The 15,483-nt window shown below is 32.7% G+C and overlaps 1 non-coding gene across 1 annotated transcript; it reads left to right on the plus strand.

Moving 5' to 3' along the window:
• The first annotated feature begins 14,251 nt into the window (after nt 1-14,251).
• TRNAE-UUC (transfer RNA glutamic acid (anticodon UUC)) lies at nt 14,252-14,323 on the plus strand. The gene has a single exon. It is a non-coding gene; the product is annotated as a tRNA-Glu (tRNA).
• Nucleotides 14,324-15,483: the final 1,160 nt, after the last annotated feature.

The raw sequence follows: 15,483 nt of genomic DNA on the forward strand, positions 1-15,483 counted from the left end.
GGGCTTTCTCTACTTGTGGCAAGCGGGAGCCACTCTTCACTGTGGTGCGTGGGCCTCTCACTATGGCGGCCTCTCTTGTTGTGGAGCGCAGGCTCCAGATGCACAGCCTCAGTAGCTGTGGCTCACGAGCCTAGTTGCTCCGTGGCATGTGGGATCCTCCCAGACCAGGGCTCGAACCCATGTCCCCTGCATTAGCAGGCAGATTCTCAACCACTGCGCCACCAGGGAAGCCCCAGCAATATATTAATATTTTTCTGGGAAACCAAAAATAAGTGAGACACAGTCCTTTAAATGCCCTTCTAAGGACATGAGGAAGAATTTTGTATCTAAAAATTTTAGGATTAGTCATAAAAGTGTGTAGGATATTTTGACTATGATGTTGGATTCAAATATCAGCTAAGGAAAAATTGAATTTGGGAAATAAGAAAGGAAACAGAGTGATTCTACACTTGGAATTGAGAACCATATGAGCCTTCTTTATAAAATTTCAGGTTGGGTTCTAAATAATTTCCTTAAAGTGATACATAGGTAGAAGCTAGGGATCTTCCAGGATGATCCTTGGTCTTTACTGTGTATTTTTGACTTGTTGAAAATGCCTTTAATTTAATATGTTCTCAGTTCTTTGAGTTCCCCTAGGCAAAATAATATTGTAAGTCTTTTAAAATAAAAGTTTTACAAGGAATTGTATCAATTACTGTGAAAGACCAAATCTCAGAGCACAAATTTTGTGTTAACTGCCATTTCAAAGAAAAATTTTACTAAAAATATAAGGCTCTCTCCATATGAGACTATTTGTCCTGCCCACTAGGCAAAATTAATTCTCCTTTGAATTCTTCTCTTTCCTATTTTAAATACTATTTATTTAGCATTTTTTTAGTAAACACATTTATTTATTTTACTTAACAGCTTCCTTATATGTGTACTTTATGCGACAGCTGTTGTTTATGTTTATTGCCCTAAACTGAAGTCACTAGAAGGACTCAAATATCTGTCGAATTAGTAAATATAATTTGCATGCAGAGTAAAGTCAGTTGAGATTCCGTTTGGCAAGGATTATCTAAGTTAAGAAAGGTTTTGACCACTGATTTGAAAGCAATATTTTTGTAGAAAACCATTGTGACACAGAGATTCAGACAAAAAAAGACAAATAAATATGTGTATGTGTGTGCCTGTCCGTGTGTATATTTCAAACCAAATGGATACTGTGAGTCCTGTTTCTAAACCCTTAAAGTATAATAAAAACAGGTTTAGGAGATGATACACAGCACTTTGACATAGGCAAAATTAAACACATTACTGGAATATGTTAGTGGTGAAAACTGCTTTTTTGATTTCCACATTGATGGGTACTGGCAAGAAATTCTGGGAAATTTCTCATAATAGTCTCTTTCTGTCTTTTTTGTTGACAAACATGTTTTCAAACAAATGTGGTGTAGCATTACATTGTAGTCATGACTCTCTTCATTGGTGTCATACACAACAGCACATGTACTAGTAAAGAAAGAGTTTTAAATTCATTTAATTAACTAATGAGATACAGTAATTCAACAACCTGCTCAAATGGAAATTAAACAGGCTGATTATTCGTTTACATATATTTGTAATATATAGAGAGAATAGAAAACCTTTACTCTGAGTTATTAATTCTCTTTTGGAAATTGAGCAAGATTAAATAAGTTAGAATTTGTAATCTTTCAATCTGGATTCATTTTCAAGTTTTCATGAAAAAATAGTTTCTCATACTAATTTTGTTTAAATTATTTTGTCTAAATTATCCAGTTCCAGTATTTGAACATGTTTAGATTCAACAATCTGCTCAAAATGGAAATTAAGCAGACTGACTATTCATTTACATATATTTGTAATATATAGAGAAAATAAAAACTCTTTTTACGAAAGAAAGGCTTCTCATACAAGTTTTGTTTAAATTATTTTGTTTAAATTACCCAGTCCCAGTATCTGAACAAGTTAAATTTTGGATCTCTTTTTCCTAATCTGTAAAATGGGGATAATAATAGTCACTACTGCATAGGCTGTTGTGTATATTAAATTAAATATAAAATAATTACATCAATGTACGGCATATAGCAAAACTCAATAGTTGCTAATATTTGCTATTGTTATCATCATAATCATCACTTTATATAAGCTAGTTGCTAGTAATTTATATAATTAAAATAAGTTCCATAGGGTCACTATAGAAAGACTTTATTGTTATTATTTATGATTGATCAAATATTTGAAGGCAATAAATTAAAAGGTTGGCTTTTTCCCCACTCATTGGACTGGAATTCCTTCTGTTTAGGCTGTCAAATAGACAGCTACAAAATAGCTAACAAGTGCTGTAAAAAGAATGCTACTCTGAGAGCACACAATAGGAATACCTAAACTGAACTGGCAAGTTTGGAGATATTTCTCAAACAAAATGAAATGTGTGCTGAGTTGCAAAGGATAAGTAAAACATATTCAGGAGGAGTTTGAGATTGAGGGAAATCCAGGTAAAGGAAGCAGAATGTATAATGGTGTGAAGATTTAAGAGGATTCCCACATTGGGGAATTTTAAGTACAATAGTTTGGTAGCACTGGAGGTTATGAGGCATAAGTAAGTAGAAAAACAGGTGAGAAAGAAATCTGAATGAAAAATGTTAATTACATAGAACACTGTATGCGTATAAAGGTATTTGAAATTTATCCTATAAGCAAAAATGAATCAACCCAGGTATTTTTGTTGGATATATAGCTTTTAAATTGTTCACGTATAATTTACATGCATAATTTCTTTAGTGTTCAGTTTGATGTGTTTTTACAATTGGTAATTCACATGTAACAATTGCTCCAATTAAGATGCAGAACACATCTATCTTCAAACAAAATTCCCTCTTATCCCTTTAAATAAATGCCCCTTCCCACCTCTGATTTCATTGTTACATGTTACTTTTCCTTGTTCTTGTTCTGTATATAAATAGAATCATAGAGAATGTATTCTTTTGTGCTAGGGTTCTTTTGTGTAATAAAATATTTTACAAATTTACACATGTTGAATATATCATTACTTTATTCTAATTATTTTTAATAAGTATTCCACTGTATGAATATATTTCAATGTATTTATCCATACTTTTATTGATGGATATTTATGGGAGTTGTTTCCAGATTATGACAATTATGCCCAAGGCTGTGGTGAACGTTACCTATAAACTTATTTTTTTTTTTTGTGAACATATGTTAAATACCTCAAAGTGGAATTGTTTCATCATTGTGTGAGAGCATGCATAATATTAAAGGAAGTACCAAACAGTTTTCTGAAGTTATTGTGCCATTTATGCAATGAAACTCTCAGCAATGTATGAGATCCAGTTGCATCAATCTTGTCAGCATTGTGAGCTTTCTTGATATTAAACATTCTAGCAGGTGACAAATGATGTTTTATTGGGGTTTCGATTTGTATTTCTTTAATGACTAATGCTGTTGTACTTTTCATATATATATTGAGCATTCATGTATCTTCTTTTTCAGTTATTTTCAACTAATTTGTCTGTTTTTGAACTGAGTTCTCTATTGCTGCATTGTAGAAGTTCTTTATAAATACTGGATGCACCATTCTTTCCGTTTGTGGCTTTTCAGTTTATTTTCTTAATGGTGTATTTTATGATCAGAAATTATTAGTTTTGATAAGGTCAATTGACTGTGTGTGTGTGTTTGTGTTTGTGTGTGTGTGTTCTAAGAAAAAAATTTATCACAATCATGAAGATAATCTGTTTTCTTCTAGCTTGTGTGTCTCTAGTTTTCATGTTCAGATCTATACCATTTCAAATCAATTTTCCCTTATAGATTAAGGAAGGGGCTGAGATTATTTTTTTTTGTTTCTATTTTTTAGAATAAATATCCAGTTGTTTTAACATTTGTTAAACATGCTAAATACACACACACACACACACACACAAACACACACACACATGCACACCCTCCTTCCTTTTTCCCTTTAACTTGACTTTGTACTTTTCTGTAAAAAAAAAAAAAAAATCAAGTGATAATATATGTGTTGATTGAGACTCCCTATTCTGTTCCATTGATCCATGTGTTTATCTTTAGACCAATACAACACTGTTTGATGTAGTTTCACAGTATGTCTTGAAATCAGGAAATATAAATCATCCAACTCTGTGCTTGTGCTTTTTTAAAAAAATTATTCATTTATTTATTTATTTTTGGCTGTATGGTGCTGCATGCGGGATCTTAGTACTCTGACCAAGAACCGAACCCATGCCCAGTCCAGTGTTTGTGTTTTTAAATGTCAGATTCCTTTAGATCCTTTGTGTTTATATATTGACATTAGAATGAGCTTACAAATTTTCTTTTTAAAGGTCTGCTGGGATTTTGGTTGTGATTGTATTGAATTTATACATCAATTTAGGGAGAATGTATATTCAAAAATATCAAGTACTACAATCCATGAACATGGTATATTTCTCCTTTTACTCATATCTTCTTTAATTTCTCTTCGAAATGTTTTGTAGTTTTCAGCATAGAGATATTGCACATTTTCATTAAATTTATTCTTAATTATTTTATGTATTTTGGTGCTATAGTAAGTGCTATTATGCATACAGAAATGAAATCAATTTTATTCTAATCTTGTATTCTGCATTTTTCCCAATTTCATTTCTTATAGCTAATAGCTATTTTGCATACTCCAAATGATTTTCAAATATATAACTACTATTTTATCTTTTTCTCTTTAATCTTTACACTTTAAAGCATTTGTTATCTCACCTTATTGCATCTGTTAGGATTTTTCAATACAATGTTGAATAGAAGAGATGAGCACCTACCAGATATCCTTGTCTTCTTTATTTGCTTTAAGTGTAAAATGCTTGATGTTTGCCATTAATTGAGACATTAGCTGTAGATTTTTATAGATGTCCTTTTTCTCATATTGAGAAAGTCTCTTCTAACTCTAGATACTGAGACTTAAAAAAACATTTATCATGAATAGCTGTTGAATTTTTCAATTTTTTTCCTCTGTATGTATTTTAATTATCATTATACTTTTAATGTGATAAATTACAATGATTAAAGATGTTAAACCAACATTACATTTCTGGATTAACTCTAATTGGTCATGATATACTACCTTTTTTGCATATTGTTGGATTCAATATGCCAATTTTTGTCAAGAATTGTGCATCTCTGTTCATAAAGTTTATTTTTCTCTGATTTTTTGTGTGTAATGTCTTTAATATCAAAGTTATGCTGTACCAATCGAGTTTGAAATTAGTCCCTTCTCTCTATCTTTGTAAAAGACTTGTTTATGATTTATATTATTTCTTTTAAATATGACTGATGAAATTCACTTATACTTCTGGCCCTCAATTTTTCTTTTTGGAAAGGTATTTGAATATGAACTCAGTTTCTTTGATAGGTATATTTGAGTGTTTATTTCTACTTATACCAATTTGACAAATTGTTTTTTTTTTTTTCAAGAACTTTCTCCATTTTATTTAAGTTGTCTCACTTACTGGCATATTGTTTCCCTTAATATTCCCTAATTATTGTCTGTCTGTGGAATTTATACTAATGTCCTCTATTTCATCCCTGACATTAGTAGCTTTTGCTTTCTCATTCTATTTTATTTTTTTCCTATATACACCTTGCTAAAACTTTATGAGAATAATTCACTTTATTCAAAGGGTAAATTTTTGACAATGTGATTTTTCTATATTTGATCTATTTCCTATGTCATTGATTTTCACTCATTTTTAAAATTTCTAACTTCTACTTAATTTTATTCTAATTTGCTCTATTTTTCTAATTTCTTAAAGAGGAAACTTAGATAATTAATTTTATATTTTTTAAATATAGGCCTAAAATTTCCTCTAAGAGCTTCTTTAATTACTTCTCAAATTTCTATGTGTTTTCACTAAAATTTAATTTATTTTATAACATCCATTATGATTTATTTGATTTATGTATTATTTAGAGGGGTGTTGTTTAACTTCAAAATATTTAGGGATTTTTAAGATGCTTTAAGATGATTTCTAATTTAATCCTTCTATTGTTACAGAACACATTTTGTAAGATTTAAATTTTAAGAATTTGTTTAGAATTGTTTTGTGGATAAATATACAATCTGTCTTAGAGAATGTTCCATGTACCCAGGAAAATAATGCTTATTCTACAGTTATTGGATGCAATGTTTTGTAAATATCAATTTTGTCAAGTTGGTGGATAGTGTTTCATTCTTCCTATCAATTACTGATGAAAATTGTTGCATCTCCAAGTATGATTTTGTATTTATCTCCTTTGCCTTTAGTTCTATATTTTGCCTCCTCCACTATAAGGAATGAAGTAATTGGGACTAGATTATGAACAACTAACTCACATGCAAATTTACAAGGATTTCATAGGAAATTTCTTAGACCAACTATTCTAGGCATTTATAATTTCTAAATTCTAGGGGTCACACCAATTTCAAAATCATACAAAACAAGATTATTCCTATTCAGGGAAATGAAGTTACATTATTCTCCAGATATAAGAAATAGAATGAAACTTAACATATTATAAGAAAATGACTAAATGACATTAAAAGAAAATGGCTAAACTTCAATATCAATAACATAAAGAAAAAATCCTTAAAAATTGTGGAAAATACAAAAATTATTAATTTTTTGTGTAACCAATGACTGTGAAAATCTCCCATGTCCTGAATGAGTTGGGTGAATGATTTGGAGAAATTAAAATCAATAAGGTGTCAATTTCCCAGAAAATAAAATTTATTTTATTGTGTTCAAATTATGTTTGTCTTGAAATAAGTGGAATTGATATACACAATCACATTTACATGAACATAACTACAAACTTAATGGTTTCCCAGCTTAATACCTCACTGTTTTCAAAATATGTAGGCCTCACAAGTAATTTCTAATGGATTCATTGTGCTATATAGATTAGTCAGTTAATCTTTTCACTCATTTTACATTTGTACTTTAAAAGGCCAAAATACCTGTAAAGAGCAGAAGCTTGTTATATTTTATCATTCTCATATAAATTGATCAATCTATACATGTACAAACACCACTAGGTGTTTTACTTAATGGCTATCTAAGTGTAAAGAGATAATTAGAACAGCTATGAATGCCATGTCTATTTTCTGCTTGGGGGTGGAGGGTTGTTGCTTGTCAATGAGATTGTGCCCAATCCTCTGTATTATAGAAGCATAAGCCTCTGTATTTGGAACCTTCTGTAAGAAAAATTCAGATAGTCGAATTTTCAAAATAGCAAAGAGTTAGCATTTTAATCACTGGTGGTTGTCCTTGTGCATTAAAAAGGATACATTTTTAAAATATGAGACTTTTCCCTAAGCTCTGAAACAGAAATGTGAACATGATTTTAACCTCACTTTATAGTCAAGGGGATAGCAATAATCTTCAAAGTTTGCCCATTACTCTAAGTATTATATAGAAACTTATGTTAGTGATGTACACCATCCAAAAGAAATAGTAATTGCATCAATTGTCCTTGGAAAACAACCCTGATGACAGTTTACTTTTGGGTCACTTGCTGCTAATTGTATAACTGATCATTCAATGAACATAACACTTACAAAGCAACTACAGTGTGTCATTTAATTGTCAGTGTATTAGGGCTTCAAAGATTTTATATCAGTCTCTCTCCTCAAGAAGCTTGCTTTCTGTTAAAGATGAATGAAAAGCCTGTGTTAGCCAACCCTGTCCATCCAGACCCAACAATGCTGCAAGGTGGGGTTTTATACTCCTATTACCTAGGAGAAAATTAGGACTCGGAAATGTTAAATAACTTAGCATACACCAAACAGTGGTGAATGTAAGAACTAAATTCAAACTCAGTTCTGACTTTCAAACTTGTGTTCTTTCAGTACTTCTATGCCCCCAAGGGCTTTGATTGACAGTGAAGCATCTTCACTTATTCCCAGTCTTCTACCCTGGGGAAGACAAATTCTGTGACTATGGCTGCTTATCTCTGCACTCTTGACCTTCTGAGGCAGCCAGTGATGCCTCCTTTGCTGTGAGAGTGGCCAATTTCAACAAATTGTAGATCTTCAGGATTGGGAAGGTCCTTACAAGTTGTCTAACGAAGCCCCTACATGTGCAGTTTAAGGCACTCAAGCTTAGCAAAGGCGACTTCACAGTCAGACCAGACTGCTGTTGGCAGAACCAGGAATGGAGTGAATATATTCTCTAGACTTGCAGGAACATTTCCTTTCCATCAGGCCATGGCATTCTTCCTCGGATATATTCTCTATGCTCTTCCATTTCCTAGTTCTTTAATATTGCTTAGTCTTCATTTAAAAAATACAGGCTTCAACAGAGATGCCATCAGTCAGTTAGATGACTACACGTTTCCCTATGAAGGATAAAATAGCAGAGTAAGTATATTATTCTGCCGTTTAATCCTTGTTTATATGATATTGGATGCTTCTACAAGATGATTTTGGTTAACAAGTTCTGTGTGTTCCCTGTGATTAAGTTAGTTTGCACACGTAGACTGGTATGAGTTAGTCCATACAGAGCTAAAGTGATGTAGGCCTATGCTTCTAGGACAATCTAGACTGTCTCAGTTCCATTTTTAGCACTGTTGCCATTTGGCTTATTATAAGAACAGCCTGGAGAATGTGTTCAGTTTTTACATAATTTGGAGTGGGTTTTTTTGTTATGAAATAGTTTTGCTTCCACAAATTCTTACTGTGATTTAAAAAAAAAAAGAAGCTATTTCTAAGTATTTTTATTGGCTCTCAGTTTTACTAACATCTCAATCACAATAGCAACTAAAAGAAACCAATGCTTCTGTATACATTATTACTAAAAAAATTATCCTTTCACTGATAAATTAAAAAAAAAAAAAAAGCAGCTCTTTCTTCTAGGTTGACAAGCTCCAGGTCCAGTCACATGGGAGCCAAGATTTGGTACCTGGACCCAGGTTGGATTTAAGGCTTCACTTCTTCCTTTGGTCAGATGACTCTTTGCAACAACCTACAGGAGGTATATTTTCAACCATGTGGATTAATCAGAGATTAGCTTGTTAATACCCAGGCATGTCCCTAAATGATGTTTTTGACATAGAGGAAATATACATAGGGAATGGTCAGGGACAGAGAATATGAAAAGTGCACACAAAGAACATCTTGAGATACCAGGTTTTGTATAGTCTGGACCCTACCTTGATCATCAGTCAGTAAGAATGTATATGATTTGTATACGTGCATACATTTTTGGATTTATTTGACACTGACTCGCTCTGATTTCACAATGAATACATTTAATATGTCATCATTTTATCACCTTTTATAAGATGATGCTTTCACTGTCACTATTTTGGAAGAGTGTTGGTAAATAATGCCTGATCTCAGATTTTGTGATCATAGTCACATAGACTGTAAGTCATAGTCCCCATTCTGTTGTATTTTTCAGAGTACTTTCAAAGGCTTTTATACATATTGACTAGCTAAGCATTTCTAAATACTTCAATAGGGAGACCGAGTTATATTTATCAATTTAGTTTGGATACTATCTGCTAGAAATGTAAGTAATTTAGCGCACTTGATAAGTAATTTAGTACACTTCGTATAGTTTCTAAAAGATTATTCTGAGTGAAAATTACACTATTCATTAAGATTCTTGGAGTTATATTTCATATAAAAACAAACACTGAAAGAGATGGAAGCTAACGTTATACATTCTTCCAACCTCATCAGAGCTATTGAACCCATGAAAATGTGGGAGACTAATCTCTTTTATTGTTATGTTAATACAAAATATTTGCATCTTTGGCATTCTTAATAGCATTACATGTGTAGATTTTTTTTTTAAATTGCCCTTCGGTGTATGAGCAAGAACTAGTAGTATTTATTACCTTTGCACTGTCAGTGCAACTTTATGGCCCTATGAACTGTCTCTGTATTTAACAACTGTAGAACTTTTCTTGTATTTCCTAAGAAGTAATGTGCTCCTAAAAACTGAACTAAGATTTTAAAAACCTGGACACTCATTTAAGATCTGCCACTTACCAGTCAAGTAAACCTTAAAAATTTTACAACCTTTATGAGGCTCACATTTCCTTCTGTAAATTGGGGCAAGAAATACTTGTCCCAGCTTCCTTCCTAGGGTCGAACTGTTAGAAGCAAATGAAAGTAATATATGAAAGTATTTTAAAGTTGTAAAGTCCTTTGCAGAAACAAAATGTAATTATTTGAAGTCTATTAAGTTGTACTTTGAAAAATGGTTTCACTTCTGTTATTGACATCACATACCATACATCAAAAGTGGTCAGCCAAAATACACTTCTGAATATAATATTTTAGCCCATCCACTCTCATCATCACGTGTTCGTCAATAAATTATGCATCCACATTTTCCAGTGTATAGATTCCAAGTGCGTCATGCCATCCTCCAAGGCTAGAATGTGGAGAGTCAGGGTTCAAGCCCCAGAGAGAGGTGATCATTTGTATTAGAAGGCGATTGCAGCTCCCCCAGCGGCAAGTCCTAGATATGGTCTGTTTTATTCACTGACGCATCTCAAGCACCTACAACAGTAATTAGTTCTTACAACCTTTCAACGAGTACTTGCTGAAAGAATGAAAAAATATATCCCCTATAATAGTGAAAAGATCTGAGTACAAGTGGGAAAATGCAGTCAGCTGTCGATGGCATTTTTCAAAACAATGGTTTATGTTCATTGTGTGTCCAGGGAAGTGCCAGTAGACTTAGCTCTTTCATAAAGCTCATTTATATAGAGATCGCATTCATGCCTCAAGGTTTAAAAACCACTCAGTGAAGTTCAAGTGAATAAACAGCACATTTCCTTACAACCCCTTTTCCATCACTGAGAACCTACATTTGCTTATACTATTTTTATTAGTAAGCATTATATATATATATATAGTGAAAAATTCATATAATACCAACGGTTAACAGGGAATGTGTCTCCCTTCAATGCTGTATCTCTGTATCTCCAATCATTTCTAGAAATATCCAGTTACCAGTGACCTATGAATCATTTCAGATATATCTCTGAATATCTAAATGGTATCATAATATTTATGCTCTCTTGCAACTTGTTTCTTCCCCAAACTAAACATCTTGGTTGTTATTGATATCAATTTATATAGATCTTAACAAATTTTAATGACCATAATAACATTAATTCATTATACGTTTATACATAATTTATTTAACCAATGATCTTTTAACTATTTCTGTTGATTTTAATCTTATGCTACCACAAAAAATAGTGAGCTAAATATCCTTATCCAAATGGTTTGTGCTAAAGTATGAAAACACCTGCAGGATACAATCCTAAAATGAAATGACTATCAAATGTTTTATGTGACTTTTATTTGGCTACTTAAAAACAAATTTCCTTGCAAAGAAGTTTCCATTATGTGAGCCCACACACTCACATTCCAACATATCCAACATCAACTCAGTGTATAATGAAACTTTCACACTTTTGCAGTTGTGATAGTTGAAATATCATGTCTCATCTTAACAATTTTGAATAAATTTTATTATAATGGAAAATTTACACAGTATTTTTCATGTACTTAAAAGGATTTTGCCTTTATTTTTATATGAACTATCTTTCCATATCCTTTGCCTTTTCTTTTATAGAATTTTCACAGATTTTCATTGATTTGTAATTGCTCATTATAAATTAAGAATTGCATTTTTGCCTATCAGATGGCTCAATATCTTTATTTTGTGTGTCATTGATTGTTAATTTGGATAATAATAATTTTCATGCAAGAATTTAAAAAAAATTGTGTAGTCAAATTTATCTATACTTTAAGACTCTTCATTTTTTACTATATTGAAATTTTTTGCCCACTTTAATATTATGAAAAAGACTTCAATTTTATGATAATGTTTGTGTCAATTTTCCATTTAATTATTTTATTCTCCTGGTATTTATTTTGTATTAAAGACTGATATAGAATTCAAATTTATTACTGTGCTTTTCTCAGGTGGTTGGCAAGTTTTCCTACTTATATTTATTCAAGGATGAATTGTTTCTTCAGGAATTGGAGGTTACCTTTATTATAAACTAAATTCCTATTTAGGCATCTAATTCTGTGTTCTTTCTGTTATTCCATTGATCTGTCTGTACTTTTAGGAATAAGTACCTGGTTGCTTTGTTTTCTAAAACTATATACATATTGAAATATCTTACAGGGCTAATTCCTACCCATTATTCATTTTTAAAAGAATCTTCCTGGCAATTCTTGCAAGATTTTTATTCCAAATATACCCTATAATTAGCTTGCTTGGTTGCAAATAAAAATAATTTTGGTGATTTGTATTAATGCTGCACTAAATTTATGATTGATTTATGGATAACTGGTATCTTTATAATACAGAGTCAAAGAAAATTCATGGTTTTCTATTCAAGTATTCTAACTCCCCCTTTTCATTTTTATATCTTCTCCTTTTCCTGTTAAGATTTTCCAAAAGAAGTTCATCTTATTCTGTTACTATTGTAAAAATGGGGGATTCTTTCATTATGTTTTCTAGATGGCTATCTTTATGTAGGACATATATATATACATATATATGTATATATATAGTTTTGCCTATTATGTTTTTACTCAGCCACATAAATAAAATTATTTTATGTTCTATAATAATTTTTCAGGTTATTTACATGTGTATTTAAGGTCTAGCCCATCACTTCAAATATCTATCTATACCTTTGATTTTCTCCTCCAGTCTAAATGTGTCAACTAATTTCTCCCCCAAATATTATATATATTAACATCTTTATTGGAGTATAATTGCTTTACAATGGTGTGTTAGTTTCTGCTGTATAACAAATTGAATCAGCTATACATATACATATATCTCCATGTCTCCTCCCTCTTGTATCTACCTCCCACCCTCCCTATCCCACCCCTCTAGGTGGTCACAAAGCACTGAGATGATCTCCCTGTGCTATGTGGCTGCTTCCCACTAGCTATCTATTTTACATTTGGTAGTATATATAAGTCCATGCTACTCTCTCACTCCGTCCCAGCTTGCCCTTCTCCCTCCCCGTGTCCTCAAGTCCATTCTCTATGCCTGCATATTTACTCTTGTCCTGTCCCTATGTTCTTCAGAACCATTTATTTTTGATATTAGAATTTCTTCAAGCATCCTTGCCTTTACAAATAAAACTTCTAATTCTCCATTAAAAATTTTATTTGCTTTTGCTTTGTCTATATCTATATAGTAATACCTATATCTACATTCCTATATATACATATATATAATGCAGGTATTTAAGTGTACCTTAAAACTATGCTTTTTTCCTTATACCATGTGCTTTTCAGTACACTTGTCATCTGTGACCCTTGAAGGAAAACACGAAGGCAGGTGGAGTCTTCTGGGCTTCCGTTAACAAATCTTATGTTTCTATCCAAGCACAATGGAAAAGTAAAATTCATGGGCCCATCCCTCTAGTTTGTGTAAAGTAAGGCTTCTCAGGGTACAGTGAATGCAGCATTGCAGTGAAAACCAGAAAGTTGTTAGTTTTTTGTTTGTTTGTTGAGGAGGGCGTTTGAATGCTGGGAGACGGATATGAGAATTTATGTGTCTCAAACAAAATGATACGTCCCTTCAGCGGTAAGGTAAATTGAGAAGAGTTGTAACCCCAAGTCTGGTACTAATTGTATATTTAATACATTACTTTCTTTTTTCATCATTTGAAGTGTGAGAAAGTTAGAGTAGATAGGGCCAAAATATTTTTCACATTTAACATTATTTAAATTCTTTCACTTAACGCAACCTAGAAGGTGGCGACTTGGCAAGCTGAATTACCGAACTAGATTATAATCTCCCATTTATGCCTCTTTATTCCTTACAGTTTTAAAATGTAGAGAAACAAGGAACCTCAAAGCTTCTCTTTCTGCTTATTTGATCTGTATTTTCATTTGTATGAAAAATGGGAAATGAATTCAGAATATATTTCTGTTTTATTTTATATTCTGCCAAGTATTTTTCCTAATTTGGTTGAAGAGCTTAAATTTTTACAGAAGATTAAGCTCTACTAAGATGCAGATTTCTTGGTTGTGAAATTAAGGGATTGGAAAACACATGTTTGGTTGACATGGAGAGGGTAGGTCCTAATAGTTTTAGCTTTTCTTGGTAAGTAAACCTCAATGCTTGTAATGGTTTAACATAATGGTATTCAAGATTGTGATGATATATTTTTCTTCTCTAAGTAGGTGCTCTCAGGGAATTCCCCAGTGGTCTAGTGGTTAGGACTCAGCACTTTCATTGCTGGGGCCCCGGTTCGATTCCTCGTGGGGGGGATCTAAGATCCTGCGAGCTACGCGGCACGGCCAAAAGAATAACAAATAAAAATAAGTAGATGCCCTTATCATTACCTTTGCCAAGTCATTTCAGTGTACAGGATTTGAAATACAGGATATCTGCACATGCTGCTCTCTGTGCCAGGCAAGTGCTGGTCACCAGTGGAGCTTGAGGTTAGTAGGTGGAGGCAGTAAAACTTGGGCTTGCTACAACTCTCCATGGAGTTTCTTGCAAACCTGATTCAGTGTCCCCCAAGAGCTTATGACACATGAGCAGTAAAGAAGGATGAGTAATAATGAAGCTCTGGCAAGCAGCCAATCCCCCTGCAATGAAGCTCTGCTCACTTTAATGAAGCTCCACTGGGCTGGATACAGGTGGAGGATGGATGAAGGCAGTATGCTGAAACAGCTGCTCGGGGAGAAGCTGAAGTGGACCACATGGATGTGGGCAGGGAAGGAGGAGTGTGGACATTAGGACAATTGCTAAAGGACTGCTAAAACCACACAGTAACACCATGGTGCCGTCAAGTTGTAGACGCTTACAAAACAGTAGCATCACAGAATCCATCTGGGCCTATAACTTTCAGGGGGAAAAAAAGTTCCTTTCTTTTAAAATAATGGATGAGAATCAAAGCAACAAAGTTCTTTCTGGGAATGCTGGACTGACCCTTATTTTGACATGCACTCCCTTAAGCAGTCAATAGACAAATATCTAAATGTTTTGATTTTTCTGCTATACAATCAGCAGGTTCTACATTTCCAGGCTTCAGAATGTGCTCTTTTAGCTTCCTTTTCAAATCCTATAAATCAGCCTGAGAAAAAGTATGGCATGAGCTAAGGCAAGGTAATAAAAATGAAAGAACAATTAAGAAGTAAAAAAAAAAAAAAAAATCTGCACTACTTTTCTGATAATTAAGCCCTCTCCTGGAGGGCTCTGTGTATTTTTGGAGGTTAAATTAGTCTTAAGTTGGTGCTAAAGCTTGAAGTTGTTGTCTAAAGAATAAGCATTATGTTCATAGAAAAATATACTGAAGAATGTTTATTGTTTAGAGGAAATATGCTATACCTGGATGTCCATTTATTTGGATATAGTTACCTCAAATACAATAGATCATGACCCATTCCTTGACTCCAAGTTTGGAGCTGACTACTTGATTATG

Source organism: Lipotes vexillifer, unplaced genomic scaffold (assembly GCF_000442215.2).
Source record: "Lipotes vexillifer unplaced genomic scaffold, Lipotes_vexillifer_v1.1 scaffold488, whole genome shotgun sequence".
Taxonomy (NCBI): Eukaryota; Metazoa; Chordata; class Mammalia; order Artiodactyla; family Lipotidae; genus Lipotes; species Lipotes vexillifer.